General features: G+C 41.9%; 1 protein-coding gene across 3 annotated transcripts in view; it reads left to right on the forward strand.

The window, feature by feature from the left end:
• The first annotated feature begins 5,020 nt into the window (after positions 1-5,020).
• The window catches only part of FUT8 (fucosyltransferase 8), a 128,130-nt gene continuing 110,464 nt past the window's right edge, over positions 5,021-22,686 (forward strand). For all 3 annotated transcript variants that reach the window (XM_040602030.1, XM_040602031.1, XM_040602032.1), the window contains exon 1: positions 5,021-5,329. The gene's annotated coding sequence lies outside the window, so the exon portion shown is untranslated. The remainder of the gene's footprint in view (positions 5,330-22,686) is intronic.

Here is a 22,686-nt window from a genome sequence, read left to right on the forward strand (position 1 = left end):
TTGTTGAGTTGCTCTGCAGCTGCAAGTACTTCTATACATTATGCCGAAGTGCTATCTTACAATTTGTAACAGCAGTCTTGGTAATACATTTATTTTATTTTATTTTATTTTATTTTTTTCCAGAGAGGAGGAACCATTACCTTGTACTGCACTTGTGATGATTGGCTGGACCTGCTGGCATTTCCTGAAAAAACGAGAAATAGGGGTTTTGGTGATATTCTTTAATGGGCACAGATGTAAGTCTTAGTTAAGATGTTTTAGAAAGTTTTTTATAATTGAAATCCTATTTTAACTGAAACTGAGACTTAACAAGTACAAGATCAGATTTCAAATGGGTGGAAAAGGCAGGGAAAATTGAGGGCTACAAAATAAATATTTGATGGACCCTTTAAAACATTCTTTGGAATTTAAGAAATTTGGTTTTATATCAAATGGTTGATAATATTCTTAGGCATTTTTTTAAAAGTTATATTCAACTTTGTCAGTTTCTGTAATCTCACTGCTAATTGTGATATGATTTTCCTTTAACCCTCATGACATGTTTTCTTTAATTCTTATTTTCTGGTTGCATTTGTGCAGATAAAAGCATCTGGCTTTCCTGACTGGTACAGTGTCTGGGTACTCATAATGAGTTGACTTCTAAATGGAGGATAAATGACCTCATTTACATGTCTATATTCTTTCCCAGCTCCTCCTCCTCCCCAATATATGCAATTTTTATATAGGAGGGACAATGGTGTAACAACCGCCTACTCCAGTTCCATTTTTTCAAATGTAATTTCTAAATTTGTTTATTAAATATACTGGCTCTAAAGCTGTTCCTACCCATGCCTTATTCCTACTTTATATGAGGAAATAACATTTGGATAAATTATGCTAAAAAGTATATCATTCTTTGTAGCAGCAAGAAAAAAAAAATGCCTGTAACCCTCTCCTGTTGTGATTTTGGTTTTAGTGGTACTTGTGCTCTACTCTTTTATAGTGGTTTGCAATAGGTAATATAGAATAGCTGGCATGAAGTAAGCTGGTTTACACGCCCAAGCTGCACATGCAGGAATTCAGATGAATGTGTGGTTTAACTCTGGTGTCACCTGTAGAACTGGAGGTCTTTATAAGTGAAGTATTTGCGAGGTACAGTTATAAATAAATAAAATAAATAAAAAGTGTTTAGAAAACCTACGGAAACCAAAACCCCAAACTGATGCTTAATAAAAATACCCAAATCTATTCCAGAATTAGCTTTTAAAATGCATTCCAGCTCTGTTGATTCCTCCTTTCAAGCATACTTCTACTACTGTGATAGATAAAAATTCAATCTGCTTCTACAGTTTTTGAGCCCATCATACAACTCTATAGGATAAGGATTTAAGAAGTCAGGTATCTTTATAGAAGTTGGTAGTATCCATTAAGGCTGCTGTATGACACTGGGGTCTGGACCTAGTGAAGAAGAGGAGACAGCTAACATTGCATGGAGAAAGAATTTGTTCACAGAAGTAAAGTTTTGTTTCCTGGGAGGGTCAAATGTGGACTCCAGAAGGTGTTTGTGTATTTGGGGGTGGGTGGGTAGGGGTGGAGCTGGGGGTGCAAAGTTAAAATATCTTTTCATTTTAACTCAAATGCTACTCAGAGTAACTTCTGAGACAGGTGGCAGGATGTCTCATCAAAGTGAAACTAGAGTTGCCCTGCTGAGACTCCACCTGCTATGTGAAAGTACTACCACCTTCTTGCCAAATGGAGAGAATTACCTGACTCCAGCAGACTTTAAGTCTGTGTCAGTTAAAAGTGATTCATTAGGGCTGTGAGATTAAGCACTACAAAATTACAAAAAATCTACTGGACAACTAGAACTAGAACCCTCCACCTTGAAACTGCAGAATTAACGTAATCAGTTTCTTAATTATAGGAGTGAAAAGTGTCCCATGTTCTGGTGTAAATTTCCCTTCCCAAGGGTTTCAGAGCATCCACAAACCAAGGCTCTGACCCTTGGCCACCTGATGAAGGAGTTGGTGGAGTCAAGAGTGAGGTTCTACACTTAACAATGAGATTTTTGTGATATATAAAAAAAAAATAGCTACTGGCCCTTTAGTCTGGTTTGAGAAATGTCCTTCTAAACATTATGTACCTGCTGCATTTAGCATTTGTAAAAAGTTAGTGCTCTGTAAGAGCACGACCCTCTGAAGCTTTTCATCTCTCTCACTAGTCATTTAATTAGTCACTAGTCACTGCTCAGGTCACCAATTCCTCAAAATAAAAATGTGGCTGATAGCAGTAGCTGCTATAGCATGGTTAGAACCAGAACACAAATAAAAATAACTCATAACTGTACAAGTTATGGGCAGATTGACCACATCTCATCCACTGGTATCTCCAGTGGATACTGGGTCAATCCTAGTACTATAATGTTTTCTTTAAGATAATATGCCTATAGCACAGAGTATCATGGACTTGAAAGCAAATAAACCAGCAGTAATATCCTCATTGCATTAAGCAATCACTTGAAATGCATTTAATTTCACACCATGGTAAGTACAACTGAAATCATCACAAGCGCATTAATGAAATAGCCCCTTTTATTTTAGTCCTGATTTTCATTCAGTTTGCGGACATTGTATATCAGAACTGTTTGCATTGAAAGTACCCTAATATTTTGTGGGTTAGTAGACAGATTAATGTCTATAAAAGTGTTTTCCTGTTAGACAGGGAAGACATATCAGAAGCAGCTCTTCAGTTTTCAGATGATTCCCTGACATTTTATTTTCTTTCAGAATGTTTCTTTAGGTGAGATCCTCCAAGCAAAAGCAACATGCAGTTAAAAGTGTAATTTGGAAAGCTGTGCCTCAGTTATGGTTCATCTTGATGCAGCTTAGAATCATAGAATGGTTTGGGTTGGGAGGGACCTTTAAAGGTCATCTAGTTCCACCTCCTCTACAATGAGCAGGGGACATCTTCAACTAGAACAGGTTCCTCAGAGTCCGGACCAACCTGACCTTGAGTGTTTCTAGGGATGGGGGCTTCCTTCCCTTACCTGTACTGCATGCACTTTTGGCCTTTTTGCATGTATTTAGACTTTGCAAATGTTTTTGATTTGTGGTACTGTGGTTTCTCCCCCGCCAAGAGATGGTAGGATAGCAAGTTTAATGTTTTTAATAATACTTTAATTTTTCTTACTTTTTCCCTATGCATGCCTTAGCAATAGATCACTAGTGGATTTATATCACAAATGGAAAATGTCTCTAAGCTCTTCTGAAACAATAACTTTTTTTTTCTTTTACCTGTGTAAATATTATACCTAACCCAATGGGTTTCTGAATCCAAATCCCTGACTCTGTTTGAAGGTGTGATCACAATGTAAGTGTTACTTGCAACAACTATGATAGTAATAGGGGCTAGCAGCAGCAACTCAATACTTGACAGCCATTGGCAATCTGCTTACAATTTCAATTTCTAAACTAATCTCTAGTGCTGTTAGTTAGGAATTAAAACCTTAGGGAAAATAGATATATTCATTATTTTTGCATTTCCAGATCTCTCTGGAAGGTTGCTATGGGCACAGAATATTATAATTCTTCTTTCTGTCCCCCAGACGATGCTTGCAGCAGCTGTGCCCCAAGCTCCACGTTAGCAGGTAGCTGACCCATAACACAGAAAGTTGAAAGAAAAACCAAGAGACACTTGCATAGGCCTTATAAGCACATTTGTGAATGTTTACAGTTCTGGGGAAAAAGAAGAAAGAAAAAAAAAAAAAAAGAGGGCTTGTGGAACAATCTGGAGAAGACAAGTGTGAACAAATACGTGACAGAGCACAGGACAGCTCTTCTGAAACTGGTAGGGGGTGTAAGAAGGATGCGATAGTTACAAAAAAATCCATCCCTATCAGGTCTGGCTTTTACACAAATCGTAGCAGACTGAAACACACTCCTGCTGCGAGTCCCACTCCACATGCTACCTTGCCACCTCTGCCATTTCATCTCCCAAGAACACTGGAGCATTCCCAGCGCATGTAACAAACTCTGAAAACGTGTACAGTTTTCCCATGTGAATGCTTAGGATATTAAGTTACATTAAATGCCCTGAAATCTTGCATCTACCTCAGTTCACCTGTGCTTATGTGCACTTTCATGAAGTATTCTGATAAGCGACAGGAACAGAGGAAGCCATAGGTGCTAAGGCGGCGGTCAGGCAGGGGTGCCAAGACAGCGCAGGCCTCCTGCTCTCGCCCAGCAGCCGCGGAGCACGCCTTTTACTCTCTTAACACGGCACCGTACCGGATTTCTCTCCTTTGCAGGGACCAGCGGATCAGGAAAAAACCAAACACACCACACTAAGCCGCTCCCGCGGGCAGGGTGCGACGGCACCGCGGGCGGCGATGCGCCTGTTGCGGCGGCCGCTCCGGCGGGGGGCTCCGGGCAGCGCCTGCCACCTCCCCGCCGCGCCCTGCCCTGCGGCCGCGGCCGGCCCTACCCGCCGCCCGGGAGCGAGGCCGGCCCCGGCGGAGGGATGTCTCACGGCAGGGCCCGACCGGCACCGAAGGGCCGCCCCGCCCGCCGGCGCCTCGCCCCTCGGCACTGCCTCTCGGGAAGGGGCACCGCAGCGGCGGCGGCTCAGCCGGGCGCCGCTCCCCTCACACGCCCGTCGCCGGGATGAGCGCCGGCGCTCCCCCCCCCGTCCCCCCCCCCCGCGGGCCCTCGCCGCCGCCCCGCGGCCCCGCGGCCGGCAGGGGAGGCGCGGCGGGCGCCCCCGCCCGGTCCCCGCCGGGGGGTGTGGGGGGGACGAACGCGCCAGCCCCGTCCCGCAGGCCCCGGGCCGCCCGCTCCCGCCGGGCCGCGGGGTGCGGGGGCGCGCGGCGGCGGGGGCGCTCCGGGAGGCGCTCCCCCCACGCGCATGCGCAGCGCGCGCGCCAGCGCTCCGTGACGAGAGCACTCCGGCGGCACCAGGAGCCCGACGCGCGCGCTCATAGGCTGCCTGGCCCCGGCCGGCGCGCGCCCGCGGCGCGGCTCTTCCTAGTGCGCTCGCGGGGGCGCGCGCGCCGTCGCTGGCGCCGTCGGTTGCTGTCGCCGCTCGCTGCACGGCGTACGCCGCTCCTCGCTGTCAGCTGCTCGCGCGGCGCTCCCCGCCCTCGGCGCGCGCGCTGTCCGCGTCTCGCGCTTCGTCGCTTCAGTCCGCCGGCGGCTCCGTTAAGCGGCGGCGGGTTCCTGCTTCCGTCTCCTCGCCGCGGTGTCCCCCCGCCCTCCCCTCCCCCTCGCCGCCCCGCCGCTCGCCCCGGCGTCTCCCCGCGCCCGGCACCCTCGGCGACGGCAGCGCGGGCCCTGCCAGCGGCGCCGGCACTCGGGTAAGGGGATGCGGGGGCTGAGCGGGAGCCACGGCGGCGGGGAAGCGGGTGCCGAGCCGAGACCGCGACCGCGCCGCTCCGGGCAGCGCTCCCCATCCCTCCCCCCGGGCCTGGCGCCGCCGCCGCTGCTACTCGGGCGCTGCTCGGCAACGGCTGCCGCCGGGGTGGCGGTGGCGGGGAGGGGGCCGGTGCCCCCGCCCTGTGCCGGGGTCCCCCCGCCCTGTGCCGGGGACCCCGTGGGCTCCCTCGCCTGAGGGGCGCTGGCGGGGCCTGAAGCCGCCGGCGAGCGCGGCGAGGGAAGGGGAGGCCGGGACTCGGTGGGCGGCCGGGGCATCACCATCGGCAGCGGGGCCGGGCCGGGCCCAGGCGGGAGGTGTTGCCCTGGGGAGCGGCGCGGGCAGCGGGGTCCCGCGGCGGGGAGCGCGGCCGCCGCCGTCCTGCGCGTCGCGGCCGCAGGGCGCGGGGGGCGGCCTCCAACTTTCCTTGTCCCGGGAGCTGGGGCCGCCCGGGGGCCGCACGGGTTTGGCAGAGGGAGACGCACGGGAAGCGTGGGCTTCGTGCACGGACCTTACGCTCCAGGGCCGCTCGGTAGCTCGAGGAAGTGCTGGGCTTACAAGGGTGCGGAGCCATCGGTTGTTGCCTGGGGCTTTTCCCACGGCGACCCTTGCAGCATCTCGGCACGTTTAACCGCTTTGGTCTTGGATTCTGTTACTGATAAGGCGCCGGCGATTTTTCCTCTAGACAAGTGTGTGCACAATGTATGCTCGGGTCTTTCACACGCATGTGCGGGTGTGTACCTGCTGTGTTGTAGATGCTCTCCAAAGACCATGCTGTGACCCTCTGCTTTCAGAAACTCATGACTGGGGGTACAGGAATAGGTAGACTGTAATGCCATGGTGGAGGTTGTACCAAAAAGCCTACGGGCATAGACATCTGCTGAAAAATTGCTTGTTGAAAGACCGTAAGTTCTTTGGGGCTGTACCTGCTGTCCTTGTGTCCTCAATGCACACATGGTGCACTGTGATACACATGCTGTGCGTGTGTGGATGTGGAAAACCACAGTGTGTTCAGAAGGTTCTTCACTTCCTGTGATCTTGTATTAGCACTTCCCACTGCCTTTGTGTGTGTGTACTGAAATATACAAGTCTGTTGAAATGTGTATGTTTCAGTATAAACATGTATACTGAAACATACAAGTCCACTGAAATGTGTTTCAGTATCTGCATGTACACATGTAATTTCTCTACCCCAAAATGCAGCATTTTAATGTCTAGACCTTAACTGAAAGCTGATAGAATAAATACTTCAGAAAGGGTGCTTAGGCATGAATTTTTTTTATTATTATTTTATAGTATTAATCTTTTTTTTCCTCTTTTTCTAAGTCATTTTCCACTGTAAATTGTCAAAAACTTTAGAATCTGAACTGCAAAAGCAAACAAATGGCCAACATTGCCTGTGCTGCTGGTGCTTGGGGTAGTTTTACAGAAGGCTCTGTTACAGTTCCTTCCATTATTAAAGCAAGCTAGTTAGCAGGAGTTTGTGGCTATGCTTTGATGTATTTCCAGCAGCGTCTGTTTCACTGGTTATTACAGGTATGCCTACTGCCAGACTCTCATTGATACTTGTTAGGGTTTCATGAATGTGTGTAGCTGAAACTGACAAACTAGTGTACTGCAAAGTTTGCATATTTTCCCATCAACACGTAATGAGACAACCTTTTTTTCAGTGGTGAAAGTGTAATTAATTATTCATATTTTCTGAGCAAGCAGTTCAGTAATGAGGGAAGGGTAGGAATCAACTTGGAGAGTTGCATCATGCAAATTCACTCTTTTAGTGATGCAGCTGCCAGGACATTTGACAACTGAGAAATACAGGGTCAGATTAGAAGTTGTAGCTTGCTTTCTCTTTTACTCTTGCGTCTTTGTTTAGTATCTTTTAAACTGTCAAGATTTTAGTTCTAGCTAATATTAGAACAAGAAAAAAAATGTTAAGTATACTTGCTGGAGTAGAAATGTAGCTAATTCACCTTAAGTGAATTAGTAAGGGTAGTACTAAACCACATAGGGACTTCCTTTTGTTTTGGAACCTGTGGTTTACGATCACTTTATTGGGACTGCAAACAGAGGCTTCATTGTGTAGTGGAATGTTTATATATTACAAATATTGCACACCATTGATAGGATTAAACAGGAAAATTGTAATTTTGGTCCATTCCAGTTTCTCTGTAGCTGTATAGAATTGTTGCTTTATCGGTCAGATCTGTTCTAAACCAAATGATTTTTCCAGTCTTGGAATTTATGTACAGTAAAAAATAATCAACAATAATTTGACTTATACATTATCTGATTAGCCTGTTCATTGACATTTAAGGGGATAAAGATGAGGAAGATTTGGACTTTAGTATTTAAATCTTGTTGGAGAGTCAGAATGTAAAATAAAAAGTAATTACTATAATCTTAGGCTGTCTGGAGGGGGAGCTAGTGTCAAAGCAAAATGTGACCATTTTTTTCCAGAGGTATTCAAAAGCTTGCTGTTTGGTCATAGAGTATGCTTCTACTACAATAACAAAAACAAATGTAGATGATGCATGCTATGTATGATTGCATTAATATGCATCTCTTATATGATAAACATAATCTTCAAGTGAAGTGATGTGTGTGTTTTTTAGGGAAATTGTGCGTATGTTTTGCTACTATGTGACAAAAACTGTCTTCAAAGAACTCTGAAGTTGTGAGATCAAGCTCTGATAAATCATCAAATGCCAAAGTAGGGATTCTTTTAAGAACTGTAGCTTGGCCTGTACATGGCTAAATGTTACACTTTCCCCTACAATGTTTCTTTTAGTATACAGCATGGAATGACATAATTGTGTTCAGTTAGCAATATTGAATCTTTTTCCTTGGTATAGGATGAGGTGTGGCCTTACTATTTGTTATGTGCTGTTCATACTGAACCTTCATCATTTCCTCTTGCTGTTTCATTACCTTCAGTCTCTAGTGCTTGCATGTTTTGCTAGTAATATTTTCACAGAAGTCTCTGGAGATGTTATGTGTCCCTTCATGCTGAATATCCAGTTTAGGGCCTTTATGATACTATTTTTCAAAATAATCTATCAAGTGTTTTAATGATTTGCATGTTCTAAAATGTTTTCTCATAAAGGTCTGTCTCCATATGTAATTTACTCTAAAAATAACCTGGCTTTTTTTTTTTCATTTTTTTTTTTACAGATCCCTTAACAGGGATCCATGAATGCATATGCTAGAGAAGACCTCATTGTTTTAGTGTTTTAGTATGGTGTCTATTGATTTAGACTGCAAGTATAAATAGTTAGGTCTGCTGCAGCATTAACCCTGAGATACTAAGTCCAAAATTTTGATAAAGAGTGGATTGCCCATTGAAAGTGTGTGTGTGTGTGTGTGGGGGGGGGGTTTGTGTGTGGGGGGGGCGGTTTTAGAGGTGAATTGCTTGCAAGGGACAAGAAGAAAATCAGATTTCTCTGGGACAATATTAATTCCCTTTCATTTCCTGCAAGACCTGTCTTATTAACAGCATACTTGCCAACATTTGCAGTGTACATAGCAAAGTCCTTTTATATTATAGTGTCATTGTTTAAATATTTTGTAATATCTTGTTCAGTAATACACCAAGAGTACCTTGTGCACAAGGGCACAGAGAACAAGATCAAATAATTTTAAATTTTTGCGATGTGGCTATAATTTATTTTTTTAAACCAAGGGCTAGTTTTTTGGTACTTACCTGTTTTAAAAAAATAAAATTCTTTGCGCATAAACAAAATGTTTCAACATGCTAGATCAAAAAATGCAGCAACCCTGATGGACAGGAGGAAGCCTATTAAGTGGGATTGCATTATAGCATGTAAATCTTTAGAAAGGCTGAAATTTGTATGTTTTTCCATGAGACTTATGCCACTTGAGCTAGCAGAGAATGTGATACTAGTAGTTTCTAATTCATTTGTGGTCCAAGTGCTATGGTCTTGACATGGTTTTCTGAGATTTTCAAGTGTTTCAAGGCAGTGATGAAACTTGGGAATCTTGGGTTCTCTTCCAGGCTCTGGGAATGAACATGTTCTGGTTTTTGCTGACTTTTCTGCTTATTTCTTCTGTGATACCTACTTAAATATCTTCCTGTCCCAGTCTTTTTTGCCCTATTCCAAAATTTTTGTTTCTTGCTAAAGGGCTTCTTATCTGAGATCCAGAACTGTTGTGCAGGAAGAGTCTAACTAGTAAATTGTTTAGCCCAGTGTTCTTCCACTGTTTGAATCCTAACTAGCTATTTGCACTCCTGTCTGCTGGTCTCAGGCTTCAGTCCACTATCCTCAGCTTCACATCCAGTTCTCTTATTATGGCTAGGATCTGTCCTCTCTGTGTTCTGCATTTCCACTGGCTTCTGTTCTATTTTCTGAAGTTTTTCAACTTCAGTGTTGTACTTCATTCTGGTTTTCCGGCCTTGCTGGTCTCTCATACAAATTTGTTTTTTTTCCTTTCTTGCTGGTCTTCTCACCCATATCAGATTTGGTTTGTATCCCAAATTCAAGATTCTGTTCACAGTGTCAACTGTATTGGCTTTTTCCCTGCATTGCAGTTCTTTCTTCAGTCAAGTCCAGTTGGTCCTCCTCTTTTCCACCCTTTTGTTCATGTGTACAGCTTATCTCTTCATGCTTGCTGGGTCCAGCAGGATATCGCTGAGAAGCAATTTAGATGCCAGTGGTCCATCCTGATACTCAGGGAAACAAACAGGCCTATCAAGAGGTGAGCTTTGCTCAGCAGGGAACTCATGTCTGAAGCTCCAGTGCAAAAATAGTATATACAAGCAGTGGAAGCTGGGATGGGCTACAGAGGAGAAATTTAGAAACATTGTCCTGGTATTTGGGGAAGACATCAATGCTTACCTAGAGATGACACTTGCAGGGGAGGTCAAGGGCAGCAAGAAGAGTTTTTTCTAGTACTTTAGTAGTAAAAACCTGGACTAGTAAAATATGGGCTTCTTTCTGAGTGTGATGTGTCATTTAGTGACAGTGGACATGGGTAAGGCTGAAGTATGCAGTGCCCTTTTTTCCTTAGTGAGTCTTCACTGACAAGGTCTCCCCAGGTCTCTGTGCTTAATGGCAGGGTTTTGAGAAGAGTAGCTACCAGCAGTGGATGAGGATTGAGTCAGGGATTATTGAGAGAACTCAAATCATACAAGTCCAAATGGATTGTGTCTGAGGCTGCTGATTGTGCTGGACAGAGACACAGTGGGATCCCTCCCCATCATCTTTGAAACAACTTGGATATCAGGAGAGCTTCCCGATGACTGGAGAAAGGCATATGTTTTACCTTTCAAAAAAAGCCAAAATACAGTCCAAGGAGGTACAAAGCTGGCTAGCTTCCTTTCCATCCCTGAGAAAATAAAGGCATGGATATTTTTGGAATATGTTTCTGGGTACAAGAAGTAGTTGGGAACAATTGGCATGGATTTATCAAAGGTAAATCATGCATGTCTAGCCTGACTGCCTTCTGTGGTAAAATGGCTGAATTTTTGGATGCGGGGAGAGCGGTGGATTTCCTTTACCTGGACTTTAGCAAGGCTTTCAACTCTGTCTCCAGCAACGTTCTTATGTTCATATTTGGACGTAACAGTCTGAGTGGATGGAACACTAGATGAGTAAAAGACTGGTTGGATGGATAGACTTAGAGAGTAGTGATTAAATATGTCTTACCGAGAGGTTGGTAACAAGTGGGGTACTGCAGGGGTTCAACCTGTGAAGGTGATAGAGTATGCAGTTGTGCTTGCAGATGACACCAAACTGGGGAGAATAGGTGGTATGCATGAGGATGGGGCTGCTATTCAAGGGGACTTCGGTACTGTGAACAGAAGGCCCATCTGGAGCCTTATGAAATTCAAGGACAAATGCAAAGCTCTGCACCTGGGAAGGAAGAGCACCTTGGAGTGATGCAAGCTGGGGACTGACTGGCTGGGAAGCAGTGCTGCCAGAGAAACCTGGGGTCCTGGTGGACAGCACTCTAACTGTGGGCCAGCAGCAGCATGACCTTGCAGAAAAGAAGGGCAACAACATCCTGGGCTCTATTAACAGGAACATAGCCAGTAGATGGAGGGAAGTGATTATCACTCTTCATTAGACCACATCTAGAGTACTGCACCCAGTTTTGGGACCCTCAATACAGGAAAGACATCAATAAACAGAATTTAATTTGGTGAAGGGCTACCAAGATGGTTAGGGACCTGGAGCACTTGCCCTGTGAGGAAGGCTGAGAGAGCTTCGTTTTTTTTCTGCTGGAGAAGAGGTGGCTTCAGGGGATCTAACAACCACCTCCTGGTGTCTTTGAGATCTCTGAGAACATGGAGTCAGGCTCTTTACTGAGGTGCATGGGAGGACACGAGGCAGTGGTCGTAAATTGAAACAAAGTTAGTTCAGACTGGATATAAAGGAAAACTTTATCAGTGTAAGCATAGTCAAGCTGTGGAAGAGGTTGCCCAGAGAAGCTGTGTAGGCTCTGTATTAGAGGTTTTCAAGACTTTCAAGTGGATAAAGCTCAGAAATCTGGTCTGTTCTCATAGTTGACACTGAGCAGGAGGTTGGAGTGTGGACATCTGGAGGTCCTTTCCAGCCTGTGTTATCCTATTAGTCTACAACTGCAGGTGCTTAGCTTCCAGAAGCCTCATACTGGAATGGAATCAGTACAGACAGAATGTGTAGGTGACTCAGCTATTGTATATCAAAACAAAATCAATAATAGTAACATTACAGTGAGCTTGACAAAAGCATCATTTGTGTGTCAAGATATGCATTTTACTTCTCTTGGGAAGATGCATGTCGAGCTTAAAGCATGCAAGTGATTAAACTTTTTAAAGAAAAAATCAGTCTTTTGTAATGGGGCAAAAGTGTTTTTTTGTGGCTTTCCTCAGAAAGGGGGAAAATATGTTTTGCATACAGTGAAAACATTGAAGTAGTAGCTCAGCTTTGATGTGGATGCCTGGCACAGAATGGGTCATCTTGGAAAGCCTTTGGTAACTTAAAAGAAACTGAAAAATGAATCTTCAACAAGGAAGTATCTGGCAACCTTAAAAATAGGTGATCTTTCTGGGTCATTTGTCATGATATGAATTTAAATTCATATTATGTAGCTCATAATGCATCATTTCAAGGTGGTGATATTCTGACTTAGCTGTAGAATCAGTTGCAATCAATTCTAATTTTCCCCCCTGCCCCAAATACATGATATTCTAGCTCCCTCACATGATTATTGTTTCTTCCTGTTCTTTTCTGCTCTCTTTCCCTCCCTATGTTTTCGGAGTGGGAATGGAGAATAAATAGAGGAGGAGAAGCAGTCTTAAGATATGAGGAGCCCAGTAACTGTTTTGGAAGACTTTTGGCTACAAGCCAGCAAATCAGAAGAGTTGCCTGTAGCAAAGAGCTACTGTTAAGTGGCAGGCTGGGGACTTTTTTTTCTTTAATTTATTTTTCATTTTTCTTATTCAAGTATGAGATGCTACATGAGGAAATTTTTGAATGACCCTTTTCTGCGGTTTTTGCTCCTTTATTTGTTTTTGCTAACCTGTAGTCTTTAGGGATCTTCCCTAAGACAAGTGGTGATGCCTGTAGCAAATTGTAGTTTCCAGTGAATCAACCATTTTACTTAGTTCCTTCAAATATTGGATATTAAAACCCCATATATTATATTGCTCATTTTCAGGTATAATACATTCAAAATGAAATGAAGCACTTCAGGTTTTGGTCATTCTAGAATTTGGTGCAGTTAGTGCTGCTACAGTTGCTTTATGGCAGCAATATTAATTCTGAATGTAAATGCTTTTTAGGAGTTTACTTTCATTTTGTGTTTGTTTCACAACCTTATAGTGGGAAGGTGAATAGTTTTCTGTAGTATCAGGATGTTTCTCCTGTAAGTCAGTTAATAACAATGAGTATCACCATGACATCATTAATAAAAAGATAAAGACTGGTTTTAGAAGTTTGAGGAACATTGCTGTGAATCTCTTATGGTAGTTAATTCTGACTTGCTGTGTTTTAAAATCTTTCTTCAAAGTATTGATCTTCCAAAAGGTTTTGTAAAACGAGTAAGAATTCTGTTCAAACAGCCTCCCAATGTTCATCTTTAGTTATTAAAATGCTTATGTAGAACTTCACCATAATTTGATTAGAACTTGCACAGTGTCATAATAACTTTACGGTAAGTCTGATTTGTATGGGAACATACATTTGTTAAGCTTCTTGGATATTTTTAAAAAAAAAATTGGAGGTGTTTATGTGCATGTATGTAACATTAAAGTGTTTATCTGACATGCTGTTTATTGAACAGTGCATAAAACTTTTTTATTTTTAAATAATTCTTTAAATTGTTAATCTATACAATTACATAGATGTCTTCTTTCACCTCTTTACCTGTAAGGAGATTTCTGTTGACCAAGTGACTTGTTTCAAAATGTGAGCTTTCAGATTGCCTGGAACCTTTGTCTTTAGCTCTGTGTCTCTATTTGTGATGGTAAAATACATCATATACTTGAAACACATATACAGGTTTCTAATATGCTGTACTTAGCTGACATCTTGTCTCTTTTTGGGTGTTTGCTAAGCAACTTCCTCTGTTTGACAATCAGTATGGATATTCACATGTTAAATGATTGTATATGTGACACTGAATGGTTTTTGCCGTTGCAGTGTATGTGACGTGTTGATGGTCTCTTTTTCTTTCTCTCATTTTTCTCCTACCCCAAGTTGTGTGAGCATGGCAGGGCACGTTGTGTCTTTAGCTTTCTCTCAGCTGCCTAGGCAAGCATTTGCTCCTTATTTAAGGCCAGGTTTCAATGCACAGAAGCAATATATTTTTAAATAAAAATATATTGTTTCCCCTACTTAAGGTTTTGTTTCACTGAGGTACCTTTGTGGTGTTGTGCTATCCTTGGATAGTCTCTGTACTTCCTTTTTCTGTGGTCTGGGATTTTTAGCTTTTACAAAGGTTTGGAAAGACTCTGCTTACAGTTTACTATCTTCTGGATGCATGTCTTCACATTTCTGTTCATTAAATAAGTCTGTTTCACAGTTCTGTTAGGATTTTTTTTTTTGTTAATATTACAACTTCTTTTTGATTGGTCTGTTGCTTGGGGTGTTTTTGAATAATAGCAGTTAGGACAGTATGAATTACACCTTTTTCCTGATGTGGCCCACTGTTTAGGACACGATTATGTTGAAAGATGTTCTCCTTGAGTTGTTCTTCATTGTAGATGACTATTCAACACTCTGGATTTTGGGTTGAGCTGCTAGACATTGTCTCTACAACTTTTGTTGTCTTTTAACTTCAGTGAGGTAGTGCTGGACTAGATATCAATACTCTTTAAGTTTGCCCTACCAGACTGTAAAGATGGATGTCAATTTGGGTAATGTGACAGCTTATGTTATACCCTAAGACAACATCTTCAAACTGCAGATATGGGCGTGCTTTGTGTACTTCCTAGGGAGCAGGTGATGCTGTCCCTTAACAAGTTGTTGATGTTTTTTTCTGATAAAATTTTTCTCCTTCAGTGGCAGCAAGACTCGTGGAATGCATGTGAGAAATCTCTTTTATCCTTCTTCTCCACTTGATTACAATGGATATTGCTTTTACAGGATGAGGAGTTCGGTATAACCTAGAGCAAAGAAATGATGGTCTCTTGAAGAGCTAGACATACATATGAGATACAGAGAGTGCAGCATAATTTAAGATGCTTGTTTGATTTTCCTGTACAACGTATTGCAGTGTCATGCATAGGTAATGACAGATAATAATTTTGCAGATTCTGTGTCTATGGAAGTGCTGAGAGAACATTCTCTCTATTCAGTGGGTTGCTCTTCAGACCTCTCTGTGGGTGCATAAAGTTACTTACTTGTAGTTTATCCTTGGGCATGCTGAACACATCTCTGGTATATCCCAGTTGCTTCAAGCTATTGGGCCCAGAATAGGAAATATCCCAAGTACTGAAATCTGGCAGTAAGGTCATAAAACTGTGTCTTGAGATGTAATGGGACATGCTGGTATCTCTCAGCCAGAGATTTTTTGATTCTAGACTCTCCACAGAATGAGTTTGATACACCATTTTACAGAGCGTTGATTTTTGCTTACTTCCAAGTCCACTGTTTTCTAAGTCCTACAGGAGATAAGATCCTGCTTTTGTGTGACCAACAATATTTTCAGTTAGAACTTTCAGGACTCTGCCTTTCATGGCATGTTTTCTTATATAGATTGTGAGTGCATATACTATTCGAAGTGTATAGATCTCAGGTTCATGATTTGAATGTTGTGGCTGTTTAGGGTAGGCTTGCTCATTCTTCACAAGTGTAGAAGGGGAACTGTCGGATTTGAATGCCTGCCTAAGTGGGTTAGTTAGCCAGATGCATGTCTCCAGTGCTGGTCTGTTCATAGTCACAGTTGACTCCCTGTTTAAGCAAATGCAAACAATTATTTTTTTTTTCAGTGTAACAATTTTTTCTCATTGGTTTTACTTTGTGAGTTTGTCTGTGCCCTCTCGCTCTACGGTTCTGGTATTCAAGCAGGTAACATTCATGCCATTTTCCCCATAAAAAAAGCTCCATTTATGGGGATACCAGAGTCTGCTGCCCTTTCATAAAGACGTTTTTTGTGTTTTGGCAACTTGCTCTCTTTCTTCCCTTCCATAAGTTATTTTTTTGGCTACTTGTAGACAGTATGGAGGGTCAACCATTGCAAGGCCACTCTCAGTAATCTTTGAATGATCATGGCAATTGGGAGAAGTGCCTAGGGACTGGAGGAAAGCAAATGTCACTCTGATCTTCAAGAAGGATAAGAAGGATGATAGAGGGAACTACAGGCTGGTCAGCCTTACCTTGATCCCAGGAAGGATGATCAAATAACTAATCCAGGAAACCATTTCCAGGCACATAAAGGACAAGAAAGTAATTGGGAGTGGTCAGCATGGAGTCACCAAGGGGAAGTCATGCTTGACCAACTTTAACCTTCTGTGATGAAGTGACTGGCTTGGTAGAGAGTGGGAGAGCAGTGAACATTGTCTGTCTAGACTTCAGTAAGGCTTTTGTCACTGTCTCCCATAAGACTGTCCGAGAAACTGATGAAGTATGGGGCTGGATGAGCAGGTAGTGAGGTAGGTTGAAAACTGGCTTGATGGCTGAGCCTAGAGGGTGGCAATCAGTGGCACAAAGTCTAGTTGAAGGCCAATAACTAGCAGTGTACCCCAGGGTACTGGGTCCAGTCCTGTTTAACATCTTCATGAATGACTTGGATGTCGGGGATGGAGTGCCCACTTAGCAAGTTTGCTGATGACACAAAACTGGGAGGAGTGGCTAATATGCCAGAGGACTGTCCTGCTATTCAGAGGGATCTTGACTGGCTGGAGAAATGATGATGGGAACCTCATGAAGTTGAACAAGTGGAAAGAAATACCAAGTCCTGCACCTGGGGAGGAACAACCCTCTTTGCTGGGCACTGACTGACTTGAATTACCTTTGCAGAAAAGGACCTGGGGTTTCTGGTGGACAAAGTGTGAACATGAGCCATCAATGTGCCCTTGCAGCTAAAAATTTTGGCTAACAGCATCTTGGGCTGCATTGGGATTAGTGTTGCCAGCAGTTTGAGGGAGGTGATCTTTCCCTTCTGCTCAGCACTGGTGCAGCCACACCTGGAGTACTGCATCCAGTTCTGGGCTCCTTGGTGCAATAGAGACAAGAATGTACTGGAGAGAGTCCAGCAAATAGCCACAAAGATAATGAAGGAGCTGGAACTCTCTCCTGTGAGGAAAGACGGAGAGTTGGGGACTGTTTAACCCAGAGAAGAGAGAGCTCACAGGAATCTTACCAATGTATATAAATGCCTGAAAGTGGGTACCGGAGTGGGGGTGAGGTAAGAGAGACAGTGCAGCGTACTTTCTGGATCTTAGTCAGAAAGGTCCAACAACAAATGGCTTAAGATAACTGCAAGTGGCCCTGCTTGAGCAGGGGGTTGGACAAGATGACTTCCAGAGGTCCCTTCCTAGTTCACCCATTCTGTGATTCATTGCAGTGTTGTGGTTTGATGTTTATTTTCTCAAGGGAGGATGCTCTTCTGTTGGCTTTGAACACTTTTCCTTGTAGTTGAGACTGGATTCCAAAAAGAGTTGTGTCAAAACCAATATTGAGACTACTCATCTCATGAGTGTGCAGGGCACTAGAGTTTAAGCTGTGTATGGGTCTTAATTACAAAATAGCTTCTTGGGTTTCAGTTGTGCTTTTGACAAGCATTTTGTTGTTTATTGCATAAGCACTAGGAATGATTCTCTCTTTAACTGAATGTCTTCTGATACCTGCCAGCTTCTTTCCATTGTCCTGTCTCTGTCATAGCCTTGCTGCTTTTTTTTTTTAAAAAAAACAAAACAAACAAAAAAACCCAAAACAAAACCCAAAACTTATGGAAAGAATCTGAGGATGTTAATGTTCTTTAACTTATGTCAGATGCAGGATGGAAAGCAGTAGACCTGAGAAAGGGTTAAATGAGTTATGAGGGCAGAGGGAGCACAAAATTATTAGTTGAAATGCCTGAAGCATTTAGTTGCTGAAGGTCTGAATGTGTAACAGAATTCTGATTATTGGTTGGCAGTTTTTACTATTATGGTTAGCTTTTGTGAAATAATGTTTGATAAATACATTAACATGTAATAGGACTTGATTTTCCTTTGCTTTTGTCATCAATTGTAATAATTGTAAAGGAGTTTTTATACTAGGTTAGACCTATTGGCAATAGCCACTAGTTCAAGAGCTAGTGACACCTTTGCAAAAGATAGGGAACTGGTAGGCAGCAGTGTGGCATTTCTGTAGGGGTGATGTCATCTTGTTCAGGTAAGTAGAATGATTGAAATTATTTTTTTTAAATAAGAGTCTCATTAGTTTTTGTCTGAAGACATAATTGCAGTGTTTTCTATATTATTACTTGGGAAAGTTCATTAGTTTTTGAGGGAGTTTTAACTGAATTCTCAGGTTAAGTGCCTGAATTGTTGAAATTAACCCGTGCTAAGTACTTGGGGATACTATTCCTTCTGGACAGTAATTTAGGCAACTAAATATTTTGAGTTTTATCTGACATTAAGATAGCCTTTAATCAAACTTTTTATGTCACGTTGACATCAGTTGACCAAATATAAATCCTTTTTATCTGCAGTTTTTGTTGATGTGATGTGTTTTCCCTGCTGACCAATGTTTGATCGGTCCTTTAATATAATGTAAATTTTTCTTGTTTGTTAACTTTGGGGATCCCTTCTGTAGTACTTTGACCTGATTCAAGGTCAAGGTTCAAGGTTTGCTCTTGGTTAAATAACATCCTGCTTTCTCAGGCAGGGTGCCCTCTCCTTGTAGTAGAGATTTGTGAGAGAATTACGTATTTTGGAAGACAAGCATAAAATTGGCTATGATACAGTGTAGTGAAGCTTTTCAAGTACTGTCAAGTCATGCCATGTTGGTTAAGGCATTCATGTGGTATTTTGAGTGTATTTTGCTACAGATTGTTTAGGAAAATAAAAGATTAATCTTGATGGCTTTTTGCTGCGATGGAGAGACGGGACACTGTTTGATGCAAGCAAATGTTGATTTATTGTACAGAAGCACGAGTTTATATATACTTTCAGAAGCTGCGCGTTTTAAACAGATTGGTTCTTGAAGCTAAGCATTGCATCCTAGGCAATCCCCGATTGGTGGTTAACTACCATCAATTAACAGCAGGGTGTGATCTTTCTTTGGCGCCATGCTTGACGCCATCCGTCCCCCACTCCCCTATGTTCTCTCAGCATGACTCTGCATGTTAATTGTTGTGTCTGTACAAGCTCGAGCACGTTCCCCTCAGCTAACTGATTGCCACGCATGGTCCTAATTTCCAGCCCGCTCTTGCAGCTTTCTGTTTTTATGGATTTAAAAACATTAAAAAATTAGTTATATAAGAATATGAGCTAGTAGATGGAGATGTGGTTTAGTTGGCCCATCAGAAATGTTAACCAAGGTGTCAATTATGTGGTTATTTTTGAAAATAAATGTGAAAAATAGTACACAGAATTGTATCTTGTTCATTTGAGAGTGCTATCTCAAAAGTGCATATTGAACAGCTTTCCTCTTAATGTTTATATAGCTAATATAAACACGGAAACACTTTTTTCACAGTTTTTCAGCATTTATTTAAATGTATTTTCTCATGACACTGATGTGAACTGTTGCAATATGCTCACAGTGTGCTAGACAGCAAAGGTGCATCCTGGGATTTAATGAAGATTATTGTTTCTTGCTGAGAAGTTTGTAAATAATGGCTGTAATTCAGTGGCAACTGCAAGTCAAATGTATTTATCCAATACAGTTTTTTGTTTATTGAGGGGGTTTCCATTGATCTGACTTCTGGGACAGTAAGGAACTACTTGTGTACTTAATGTTTCTCTGTGCCATTTCAGTTCTTCAAGTGCTCCTCGAAGTCATAAACAGAGAAACTTTAGATTAATAACCTTTGTTAGTGCCTTTTCTCCTGAAGTCTCTTAGAAATATATGGTATTGATGCTCAAACTTCTTACCATCCCTGGCAGAAGCAACCACAAGGAGACTGATTATTTATCTGGCTTAGACATATTGAAAGAGGTGATAGCTTTAACTGTGTCTTTTGAAATCATGAGTGCTTTGGAATGAAAACACATGGAATGTTCCTCTGAACAGTTCTTTTCTTGATTGTTCCTTGAAAATGTTGTATCAGTGGTGTTTATTAACCTCAGAGCCTTTACGTTATGGTATGCTTATATTTATATGTTAGGTCAAATGTGATGATAGAGGAAAAAAGTGCTGTGAACTGTGGTTTCCTATCTGAGAGTTCTTTAGCTGTGTTTGCATGTGCTGTGTGAAGACTTATTGTTATTTTGAAGGTGGATAGTCCCAAGTGTGCACAATTGGTATGTACTAACATTAAAAGAACTCCAAAATACAGTATGACGGTATTTAATAATCAGCATAAACACTTTTTGTGGTGTATTAGTAGCACATATGTCAGTGTGAAAAGTTTTTGCTGGAATGTAGTAAACCAAAATGGAATATTGTCTTTTGAACTGTGATTTCTAATGGCATTTACAATATTGTGGGGACCCATCTTCAAGCTGCACTTATTACATAGGTGTAATTGGTGGCAGTTACTTGGTCAGCATGTGTAGTGTGTGGAGAAAGATACTTGGAAGGAAGAGTTGTCAGTTCTTGAGGATGCGGTTTGAGCCTCAACAAAACATTTGTCTCTCAGCTATCTTTTATCTTGCTCTTTTTTAGCTTTCCTGATGGAGTTGTATGAAGCATAGTGACAAGTTTGTCCTTCTTTATCCAGTAGGCTCTTTAATGAGTTCAATGATGGGCAGCACTGATTTCAAACCATCTCTGTAAAGATATCTCGTGTATAGTGGAAGCTGCTACAAAATGTGCTTTTAAAACAGGCTTAAGGGTACATCTCAATGTTTTTTAACATTGTCTCAATACTTTTTCTTTCATGCTTCCTGGAGTTCTTACATATACTGCCTTTTCCTTTCCAGCTGTCCTCTTACTGGGATCAGGGTTTAGCAGAAAACCCAATTTCATGATTCTCTGTCCTTTGGTGTTTGAATACTGCCTTGTCTTCCTTGCATGGTGTCTGTCAGCACCTCTTGACTGCTGTGGGAAACTGTGATCTAGGGCTAAATGTAGCTGCTGTTAGGAAGGAAAACAGAAATTGTTTGGTATAATTTGTAAAGTTCTTTGCATATGAAAAGTAGCTTATACATATAGTATAGATTATACATTTCCATATTATATCTATAGATATACATGTATACAAATCTGTATAATTATGCTAGATTATATCTAATACTGGTCACATAGGGTAGCTTGTATCACAGTCATTGGGTAGTGTAGGGAAACCTGAATTGCTACCAGTATATACTTGTTCTGGGAATGAATGAAGAGCTTTAAGTTGTGGAGCCTTTAACCCACAGTAAATTCATTGCAATGAGTCTGTTTGCTTTCTTTCATATATTATAGACTGAAAGAGGTAAAAAGATGAAATTCAGCTTAATTAAACTCAACATCTAACTTTAAAAATGATATTTGCTTTTTATCTCTAAGTAGGGAACACATATGTATGATTTTCTAAAAGTTTCCTTTATAAATTAAGCATCAGAGGAACGAGAGAGGAATGCAAGATTGCCTAATGGGTAGTAAAAATGGGAGATATGAAAATAACCACTTCAGGAGGAACCTTCATGCATACATTTAGCAATAGCCTCTTCTTAATATCACACTATTTTAGTCTGTGTGGTGAAGCACGCTTAAGGAAAAGATGCATCAAAAATTATTCAAATATGAGCAACTTAAAAGACCTGAAACTTCTCTGAAATGAAATGTACCAATGTGTTAGTACATGATTTTCCCCTAACATTTAGGCTCTATAAAGCTTGGTGTGTAGTATCAAGGAATAGTTTCAAAGGCATTTCCTCGTGTGCTGTGAAATACATAAATTGTGTATTTTTTTGTGTAACATTCATGCTAATGGAATTATAGTCAAAACAAATTTTCAGCTTCCTTTATTGTCAGGCACCACCAGCCATGAACAGACAAATTTCAAAAAGGTCTTTCAGATTTTTCTTATTGAAAATCCCTGACCACTTCTTTGATCTGAATAGCTAGAATCTCAGCTTTGATAGTCTTCTTGACCTTTGTTTGAAGATCTACCTTTGATTAGCCTGTGTCTGATAAACATGAAAGCTGCAGTGCTGTCTTGCCTCAGGGGAAGCAGTGTTGTGTCTTCCTTTTTTCTCAAGCTTCCAGGATGCTGAACGCTGCTTGCATCTGTTCATAGCCTTCCCATGGAGCAGCAATGGCAGCAGTATGAAGTTGATACCATCTTTGAAATATGCACAACTGCTGATGTGGTTCTGAGTCACAGCAGTGAAGTTGACCACAGTTGTGTTAATGTCACCTTACTGCTATTTGACCAATCAGTTAATAAAAGCAGAATTACTCAAGCTGTTCGAGGATAGACTTTGGACTAAAATGCTATGATTTTTATTTGGTTCTTTGAAAAACTTAAAATAAAAGATGAAATTATGTATGAATTCTTATTGTAATTTCCATAGCGGTATCAAACTGTGTGCTCACTGTGGGCAGGTTTGAAGAATTCACCTTTTCAAGAAGGAAGGAAAAAAAAGAGAAGAAGGAACAGGGTAGGCATCTAAGGCACAATAGAAGGTGCTGTTTCTTTTAATCTGCTACTACATGAATTGTCTCAATACATGCATAAAGGATTCTTAGTAATTCTGTTGGTGTTCCTATTTCTCTTGTG

Source organism: Falco naumanni, chromosome 7, assembly GCF_017639655.2.
Source record: "Falco naumanni isolate bFalNau1 chromosome 7, bFalNau1.pat, whole genome shotgun sequence".
Lineage (NCBI taxonomy): Eukaryota > Metazoa > Chordata > Aves > Falconiformes > Falconidae > Falco > Falco naumanni.